Source organism: Chiloscyllium plagiosum, unplaced genomic scaffold (assembly GCF_037043375.1).
Source record: "Chiloscyllium plagiosum isolate Xiang-an unplaced genomic scaffold, Cpla_swu_hap1 HiC_scaffold_10, whole genome shotgun sequence".
In the NCBI taxonomy this organism is placed as follows: domain Eukaryota; kingdom Metazoa; phylum Chordata; class Chondrichthyes; order Orectolobiformes; family Hemiscylliidae; genus Chiloscyllium; species Chiloscyllium plagiosum.
In genome coordinates, this window is record NW_028270148.1 from 86533645 (window position 1) to 86544083 (window position 10439).

Sequence of the window (10439 nt, forward strand, 5' to 3'; positions counted from 1 at the left end):
CATCCATCCTAGGAAAAGCCAACAGAGATATGCATGAGAATTCCTAGAAGCATGGCATTCCAACCGGAATTCTATCAGCAGACACATTGACTTGGATCCCATTTACCACCCTGTGAGAAAAAGAACAGGAAATGACATCACCACAGGAAATTGCATCACCAACCCAAGGAAACCCAAAAATATAAATAGAAAGCATGAAACACCAGCAGTGCTTCATCTGGAAGCTCATTGAGGATGTTGCCTAGCATGGTGAAGAGGTTTGAAAATGAACCTTCCGGCTCAGCGAGCAAACCTACATCCAGAACAATTCCACACCAACCCTTTATATGCTCTGTGCTACTTCTGCAATCCTCCAGGGACATCTCATCGCTTTCTATTTATATGTTTGGGTTTCCTTGGTTGGTGATTTCATTTCTTGTGGTGATGTCAATTCCTATGCTGATGTCATTTCCTGTTCTTTTTTCAGGGGTGGTAAATGGGATCCAAGTCAATGTATTTGTTGATAGAAATAATTTGCCAGGATCTCCTAATTGAAGGCTATCTCTCTTGTCTATGGATCACTGACAATTTTGGTAAGTTTCCTAGCTTTGTGTTTTGCACTAAATGGCAGGGCATAAGTGGGACAGTGAGCCTGGTATCTTTCGCTGAGAGGCAAGATACAAACAGCAAGGTAAGGCAGGGATCCAGGTTAGCTCAGTGTGAAGGAACATTAAGAAAACAAGCAAACAGTCTGAAAATGCAACCTGGTCTGGTCAACAAGCTGGGTGAATGTCCCTGAGCAAAGTATCCTTGCTGCAGCATTACAATAAGAGTTGCTCGTGCACCCTGTGAGATATTGTGTTATGAGATATTATACTATAGGTTATCTTTATTAACTCACTCACGTGCTCGCTATAATTTACAGAATTTTCGCACTTTATCAGTCCTTGCTACAAGCGGTGTTTATCTCTGAATAAGTGCAGCATACAGAACAACATCATGCCCATCAAGTCTCCACAAAACATTATAATATTAATCAGCTCTTATCAACCATCTCTTGGACCTGAATAGATTCAGTACTTGTTAAATACCTTCTATCCCTTTAAGACAAATCAGTGCTTCCATGAAATTGCATGAAATGAATGAAACTAATGCTGGCAAATAGTAAGTAAATCTCTCAATATTCTTTCATATTTAGAGCACATAGGCTTAGTGTTTACTAACATTTACTAATTTAAAAGACAAAACAACTAACCCCTCTTGATTATGCAAGCAAACTGGATAGACATCCTTAATCCCATCAAAGGTGACAGCCAGCACTTAGCATGTTTTAACTCATCTCCTGTCTCTCAGGACAGAAGCCCTTCAAACCTTTGTGTACTTTTGATAAAAAATGTAACACCATAGTAATGGAATTTTAATATATTTAAGAGCTGTATTTCAGGATTCTATTTTGGGGCAGCACTGCTGCCTTGCAGCACCAGAGACCCAGGTTCGATTCCAACCTCAGGCTTCTGTCTGTGTGGTGTTTGCACATTTGTCCTGTGTCTGCATGGGTTTCCTCTGGGTGCTCCGATTTCTTCCCACAGTCCAAAGAAGTGCAGGTCGGTTGAATTGACCATGCTAAATTGCCCATAGTGTTCAGGGATGTGTATGTTAGGTTCATTAGTCAGGGGTAAATATAGGGTAGGGGAATGGGTCTGGGTGGTATACTCTTCAGAGGGTCAGTGTGGACTTGTTGGGCAGAAGGGCCTGTTTCCACACTGTAGGAATTCTGTTCCATTGTCACCTCGATCTTGTGCTGTGATTGCTGAATAAAGAGGGTATTTTTCCCACTCACTGGTTTTGGTTGTTATTTGAACATGATCCCACAACCCCAAAACAAACATTAAAATACAGAACTGTATTGTAAGTGGATCAGAGGCACATGTTGGATGATAATATTCATGGATGAGTATGCCCTGAGATGCTGTTGTGTGGTGACCAATGTTCCCTCTAAATTCCACATGCACCCAGATGCTCCAATGTTCCCTGCAAAGCAATTTGTGTCAATGCAGATCGCAGCATTGACTTCCAATTTTGAAAGTTGCTCCAGGACATGGTCCTCTGAGATGTGCATAGAAGAAAAAATAATTTGAGAGATTGCCAATGATGATGAACATAGAAGCTCTTCACTGCAAGATGCAAGCTGAAGTTGCCGAGTATCCAGGGAGAATTCAGGGCATGTTGAAAATTCTTGGCATCTAGTTTGCTTCTGGTGGATGGTAAGATAGAGAACTTTACTTAAATGAGGTGAAAACTGCAGTTAATAAGGTTGTTAACAAGCAATAAACCCCCTTAATAGGCAACTCATTGCTGCCTAGCAAGAATTTCACCTCAATGTTTAGCAGCTTGTGAATTGATAAGCAAGTTATTCACAATATTGCAATAAGCCTCGCTGGGCTTTTTCATGATTCTGCCACATTTCACATCATCACTCAGGCCCCTATCAGATTCTGTCCGTTTTTCTGATTTGGAAACTCTTCCACTGTTAATGGATCAAAATTAACATCATCACTTTCTCAAGGGCCATTAGAGATAGGCGATTAATGCTGATCTTACCAGTGACAACTACATGGTTTAAGTGAAGAAAGCAAAACAATGCCATGTTTGCTAGGACCAGCACTTGTGTGATGAGGACTATCAGTATCAACAGGTTCAGATTTGTAGCTCTGGCTCACTTCCCACAGGTATAATGAGTCACTGTATAAATGTGGCAATCAAGACACTAGCAAATAAGCCAGGAATCTTTGTCAACTGAAAAGGTTTCTACTTCCTCAATGTTCAGCTGGTCTGTAAACATTAAAAGATCATCTTGCATATTTGTGCAAGTTACCAGTTACTAGCCATGATACATTCATCATTTTGTCAGCCAACAGTCCCAGAGATATCCACACCTTGAAACACGGTAAATAATAACTTCTCAGACACAAGGTCTATATTCGAAAGAAACAACTAACAGCAACTCTGTGATACCCTATCATTGACACCCAGGAATATAGATATTTTTAATCAACCTATTAAGACATGTTTGAACATACTGGAGCAGGTGAGATTTGAACCCAAGCCTTGTGACCCAGAGATAGGGACATTATCACACCACCACCAGAGCTCCTTTCTTCTTAAGTCAGGAACGTGGATAAATGTAATCCAGAGGATTCAAAGCTGTGAGGATACCTCAATGGATTTCAAATCCATCACCTTAGCCACTCATCCATAACTAGTGGTTACATCCATTGTGTACAACAGAAACCACAAGAAACATCAGAGCATAATTGAGCAATCATGATGTTGATGATATGGTTCAGGTGTCTGGCCAAATCAGAGGTTGCCCTTCTTATGTGACACAGTTATGATTTCCAAAATAGCCATTACAGGCTGAGACTTGCACAACTCTGCACACCACACTAATAGGGTATTACACATCAGGAAGGGAAAGGTTACGGAATGCTTTGAATTTTTAAAGGGTGGAGCAATATGTGGCCAAGAGTACCAATACACTCACACAATCTGCCAGGGAAGCCCAGATTCAGCAACCTTCAGTTAAACTAAGGTTGTGATATATAAAATCTGAACCCATGTTCCTCTAGCCCCCAAAACAAAACCATGCTAAAGCCTATAAATTCATCCCAATCACAGACACTATTACTCATCTTTAACTGTTTGTCCTGCCATTAAGCAGAAGCTAACTTGATAGCAGCAAGCAAATATGGGCAAATGGGATGGCTGATGGCTGTAATTAATTTAATTGTGTATAAACATGATTCAGAAGTATGGTAATGTAATAGCATGTTACACAGCCAAATGATTGCCATTGTGCAATTATAAATCCACTATCTTCCTTTCTCTACTCCAGTGATACTACCAAAGGCAGCAGTGCTACTGAGAAGCTGCTCAGATGTCAACGCCAACTGCCTGTTGCTCGAGGCTAATGACCTCAGTTTGAGAAAGCCCAGTCTCAGGCTGCTACCTGCACTTGTGTAGAGACAGACTTGGCATTTGGATTAGGAGGCAGCATGTTAGCTTCTGAATGATGGAGCAGGACAAGGAGTCAGAAGTGGAAATGCTCCAAGTAAATCTTCATTTCCATATCCTCTTTCTTCCCCTCTTGTCTCATCTGCATTTTCTACTAGCCAAGAAGTGAAGAACACTTCACTGTTTTTCGGTGCAATATTGAACAGAGAATGGATTATCCCATTCCTCAATGTAGTAGTTTTCTGAGACTGCAGGTCATTGATTAGGATCTGATGGAATCAGTTGATACTGTGTCTAATGTACTACACAGGTAGCCAATCTGGCAAGGGACCAGAAACTATTTTTCATTTATATTAGATTAAGTTTGAGATCCTGAGTACTTATGAACTGAATAAAGCCACAAGATTCCATGATTTGAAATAAATGAAATAAACTTTACTATAGAAAATTAGAAAAATAAAACAACCATGTCTGTGTACATACACAAATTTCAACATCTGGAATTAACATGAGGTAAATTTGGATTAACAAACTGCTCAAACACACTGAAAAGCATAACCAATAGTAGATGCAGTCAAGACAAATCCCACAGATTTCTCACGAACCCATCCACACGTCAGTCACATCAGGTACCGCCAAATCTAATTAAGACTATGTCTCCTTTACAATAGATTTCAAGTCTTCACTTCCAAAGATCTAGCCTGGAAAGTCCCTCAGTGCCATCAACGTTTGCTTTAACAACGTATTTCTCAATAAGTCAATCTCTTGCTGAGATTGTGCTCCCTTGAATTCTTGGGGCTGAATTCCAGCACCTAGTGATGGCACAATTCCAGCTCTTTTTCAGGCAGTTTGCTTTGCTAAGTTGGCACTGTTCCTGTATTTCTCTAAACCTCAATCTTCCTCAGCTGTACTGAGCAAGTATTGCTCATGAGCTTCCTTTGCTCTGTTCTCACTATCAAATATCTTATGCGATCTCAATGAGCCCCTCAGTTCATCAAAGCCAACAGCAGCACTTTAACCTTATGAAGACACCTTCTTTTGCTGCTCCTCTCTCTCCAACACATACCCTGTGGCTTTCCACTATTTTCTTAGTTCCTCTAGAGCTCTTCCAAGCCCTGATTGCCTGGAGACTGCTAACAATTTCACATTTACTGCTCAGAGCTTCTTCCCTCAACTCCCACCTGAATGATTAGCAGCCTGAAAGTAGTAAAAGCTTTCTGGTTTGACTCCCTCTGTCCAACTGAATGGGTCCCATTGCTTCCCTTTGCATGCTCCCCAGTCCTATAGTCCCTGTTTTACATCAGTTTCCACAATGCAAGTACATTATTCCCTTTATGACCAGGTTCTTTGCTGGACAAAAAGGTTGGCAGATCAAATGAAACCTGTTATGTTGTTGCTATGTGCATGCATTAGAACTTATGGCCAATTGGGAAATGGAGACTGACTTCTATCTTTCTCCACTCCTGTGCGGTGCTTCTGCAAAAGCCAACAGAATGTCAAACTTTGCTGGACATGCTGCTGTCCCAGAACAGTCCTCCTCGTTGCCGGCTTCAGGATTAGCACTTGAATCCTGCTAAGTCTCAAGCTGGCTACGAGGGGGACTACTCTGTACAGAACAGAAGTTGAAGGGTGCTGTGCGCTCTGACAGGGACTGTCTGTTGTTATATACACCTGCCCCTACTACCTGCGGTGTTGCTTCATCCTCTGATAAACCAATTAATTTTGATTGCCCCAATGAGTGTATACATGAGCTGGTAGAAGGTGCATGATTCATACACAGTGTGAAGCATCTCCCCCTGAGTATACCCTGAGGAGAATCTAAGAGGTGAGAAACTTGAATCAGAACTGACAAGCTGACAGGCTGTTAAGTCATCTGCCTTAGTCACGGAGTGAGTGTTATATATCATGTAGCTGTGTAAAGTATAAGTCTGTAACCAGGTAGCTTGGAAACTCTCCATTCTTCATATCCTTAGTCAGCCAGGCTGGAAGTTACAATATCTTCTCCTCTAGAGCTGTCAAGGTAGAATTAACTGGGACAGTCATGCCTGATTTTCTACCTCTCCCAGCTATTCTGTGCTCTCTTTTGAAACAGAGGAAGATGAGCCTGAAAACTGAGAAATTAAATGTTTTGAGGCGATGAATGATCAATGGTCTCATCAAACGTTGAGGCAGGCTCAAGGGGTTGAATGGGTAAAAGCAACAACTGCAGATGCTGGAAATCAGAGTCTAGATTAGAGAGGCGCTGGAAAAGCACAGCAGGTCAGGCAGCATCCGAGGAGCAGGAAAATTGAAGTTTCGGGCAAAAGCCCTTCATCAGGACTCCAGGGGTTGAATGGTCTATTTCTACTCCAAATTGTATTTATGTAGGTTCAAGTCAATATTTATCCCTCAATCAACATAATAAAAAGATTACCTGCTCATTATTGCATTACTGCCTGTGGAGGATAATGTGTATAAATGGGCTGCTACATTTCCAATACGACCCTGCAGGTTAAATATCCACAATGGTGATGCTGTTCAGCAAGCAGATAGGGTTAAAAATCAAGCCTGCAAATTTATTTAGTTATTTGGCTTGGGGTTGATGAGTTGTTGCATTTAAGCAAATTACAAAAAATAAATTATATAAATGTGAAATGTTCTGCTTAATATTAATGTTCTGAAGACTTGAAATGTTAACTTTATTCCTCTTCCTGGATGCTACCTGACCAGCCAAGTTTCTCTAGCATTTGCTATTTTTTTCAGATTTCCAGCATCTGCAGTACCTTGCTTTTATTACAATAATATGTAGTTTTAAGAACATAAGGACAGATGTACGCAATTTAGTCTCTCAAGCCTCTTCCACCATTCAACTGGTTCATGGCTGATTACACCTATGGAGAGACAAGAAAGATAATGGACATTGGTGTCATTGTACAGGGAATCCAGTAACTGCATTATTCGCATCAAGCCAAGAGGCCATGAATAATAAACATTTGGTTTTGTTATTGTAGGAAATGATCCTTTGCGATTGTTAATAATAATAAAGGGCTTATATTTATTTGTAGCAAAATAAATCTTCCTTATAATTATTGATTAATTTTTGAACATTTATGATTGTCCAGCCCAGCCAATTTCTGCCCTCCAGCAAGGCATGAAGTTTGTTGAAGGGACTGAAAGACATCGGCTTTGGGCTTCTCAATCGTTAGCTGAAGAGAATTGCTGCTCACCCATTACCGAAATGTTGAACAAGCAATGTGACAATAGAGAGATGAAGGCTTGAGGCAGTTGGTGGTGAGAAAGAGCTGAATGATTCTCCATGAATTAGGCAGGCAGGTCATTTGCTAAACTTCATTTTAACATTTAAAGCCATCGCTGTGATTATCCATTTTTATTTAATTTTATTTCAGTTCTGTATTTTGAGTTGCTGCTTTCAAAGCTTCATATGTTGCATACTTATTAACAGGGTTTTCCTAGGTATCTCTCAACTTTCTGGAATGTGTGCATCACATTGCTACCTCAAGTGTCAACAGTACAATGCATTTTTAGCTACTTTTAATCCAAACATATTCAGAGAGTGCACTCATCTTCATGCATGAAACGTTCCATAAGGATACTTTCCTTCTCCAGAACTGACCATGTGGAGTTCTTGGTCCTGGAGCCATAGACTGAGAAAAAACACAGAAGTCTAAACAAAAATGTACGGCTCTGCTTCAAAATTATCATTTTTTTTACACAAGAAGGATGAATCAATGATGTATGAGACTTGGAGTGCAGCATGATTGCACGTGGTTAGCACCAAACCTGGGTTTGAGTCCAGCTAGGGTGACTATGTGTGGAATTTGCATGTTCTCCTCCTGTCTGTATGGGTTTCTGCCAGGTGCTCTGGTTTTCTCCCACAGTCCAAAGATATGCAAGTTAGATGGATTGGCAATGCTAAATTGCTCCATTGTGTGCAAGCTAGATGGATTAGTTAGGGTAAATTAAAGACTATGGGGAAAGGATGGGGAGTGGTCTTTGGAAGATTGGTGCAGACTCAACGGGCTGAAGAGCCTCTTTCTATACTTTAGGTATTCTGTGAGAGTTGCCCAAATCTCCTCACAATGTTTTTTCTCTTATTTGGTCATTTGGAGAGCAAGAGAGTGCTCTTGAAATTAAACAGTGTTGGAGACCCACAGATATGGGAGGGAAGAAGTAAATATAAAAGGATTGGCAGAGAACTGCAGGTAGGCACTAGATTATTTGACAAACCAGAGGTAAAGAGCATGGACTGAAGATGGTTTGGGGTTGAACAGCAGAGTGGACTTGGTGTGAACTTCAAGAGCAAGATTAAAAAAAACTAAAAAAACTAGGTGCTTAATAGTTAGTAACAAAAGCAGAAATTGCTGGAAAAACTCAGCAGGTCCAACAGCATCTGTACAGAGAAATCAGTATTAATCCTCTGAAAAATGGGGAAGGGTCACTGGAACAGAAATGTTAACTCTGACTTCTCTCCACAGATGCTGCCAGACCTGCTGAGCTTTTCCAGTAATTTCTGTTTTTTGCTTCAGATTTCCAGAATCCACAGTTCTTTCCGTTTTTACTTGCTGATTAGTTAGTATCTGGTAACCTTTTATACAAGTCTTCAATAAGTCTTTCATTTATTTCTGTTATGTTCAGTTAGTCTACAGAGATATGGTAGGACACCTCAGTCCACTTAATGCAAAAACTGTGCAAACTCCAGGATATTTCTCAAGGACTGGATGAGCACATCTTCAGGAAGTGTAGTCAGCTGAAGCAGTTTGAGCTCTGCGTTTCAGAGCCTGAGCAGCAGCTCATTTCTCTCCAATATATTTGTGAAATTGGTTAGTAAGTTGCTGGATATCGCCATCATGTATTTTGAGTGAATATGCAATAGAGTAGCTCCAGAATACACATCTTGCTGTCCAATAAGTATCGGGGGGGGGGAGGGGGAGGAGGCGAGGCGAGGCGAGTGGGGGGGGGGGGGGGGGGCGGGCAAGGGGAGAGAAGGGCGAGGGGGGGGCGAGAGAAGGGCAGGGGGGGAGGAGAGAGAAGGGCGAGGGGGGGAGGGGAAGGGGGGGCGAGGAGAAGAGGGGGGCGAGGAGAAGAGGGGGGCGAGGAGAAGAGGGGGGGGAGGAGAAGAGGGGGGGAGGAGAAGAGGGGGGGGAGGAGAAGAGGGGGGGGAGGAGAAGAGGGGGGGGAGGAGAAGAGGGGGGGGAGGAGAAGAGGGGGGGGAGGAGAAGAGGGGGGGGAGGAGAAGAGGGGGGGGAGGAGAAGAGGGGGGGGAGGAGAAGAGGGGGGGGAGGAGAAGAGGGGGGGGAGGAGAAGAGGGGGGGGAGGAGAAGAGGGGGGGGAGGAGAAGAGGGGGGGGAGGAGAAGAGGGGGGGGAGGAGAAGAGGGGGGGGAGGAGAAGAGGGGGGGGAGGAGAAGAGGGGGGGGAGGAGAAGAGGGGGGGGAGGAGAAGAGGGGGGGGAGGAGAAGAGGGGGGGGAGGAGAAGAGGGGGGGGAGGAGAAGAGGGGGGGGAGGAGAAGAGGGGGGGGAGGAGAAGAGGGGGGGGAGGAGAAGAGGGGGGGAGGAGAAGAGGGGGGGGAGGAGAAGAGGGGGGGGAGGAGAAGAGGGGGGGGAGGAGAAGAGGGGGGGGAGGAGAAGAGGGGGGGGAGGAGAAGAGGGGGGGGAGGAGAAGAGGGGGGGGAGGAGAAGAGGGGGGGGAGGAGAAGAGGGGGGGGAGGAGAAGAGGGGGGGGAGGAGAAGAGGGGGGGGAGGAGAAGAGGGGGGGGAGGAGAAGAGGGGGGGGAGGAGAAGAGGGGGGGGAGGAGAAGAGGGGGGGGAGGAGAAGAGGGGGGGGAGGAGAAGAGGGGGGGGAGGAGAAGAGGGGGGGGAGGAGAAGAGGGGGGGGAGGAGAAGAGGGGGGGGAGGAGAAGAGGGGGGGGAGGAGAAGAGGGGGGGGAGGAGAAGAGGGGGGGGAGGAGAAGAGGGGGGGGAGGAGAAGAGGGGGGGGAGGAGAAGAGGGGGGGGAGGAGAAGAGGGGGGGGAGGAGAAGAGGGGGGGGAGGAGAAGAGGGGGGGGAGGAGAAGAGGGGGGGGAGGAGAAGAGGGGGGGGAGGAGAAGAGGGGGGGGAGGAGAAGAGGGGGGGGAGGAGAAGAGGGGGGGGAGGAGAAGAGGGGGGGGAGGAGAAGAGGGGGGGGAGGAGAAGAGGGGGGGGAGGAGAAGAGGGGGGGGAGGAGAAGAGGGGGGGGAGGAGAAGAGGGGGGGGAGGAGAAGAGGGGGGGGAGGAGAAGAGGGGGGGGAGGAGAAGAGGGGGGGGAGGAGAAGAGGGGGGGGAGGAGAAGAGGGGGGGGAGGAGAAGAGGGGGGGGAGGAGAAGAGGGGGGGGAGGAGAAGAGGGGGGGGAGGAGAAGAGGGGGGGGAGGAGAAGAGGGGGGGGAGGAGAAGAGGGGGGGGAGGAGAAGAGGGGGGGGAGGAGAAGAGGG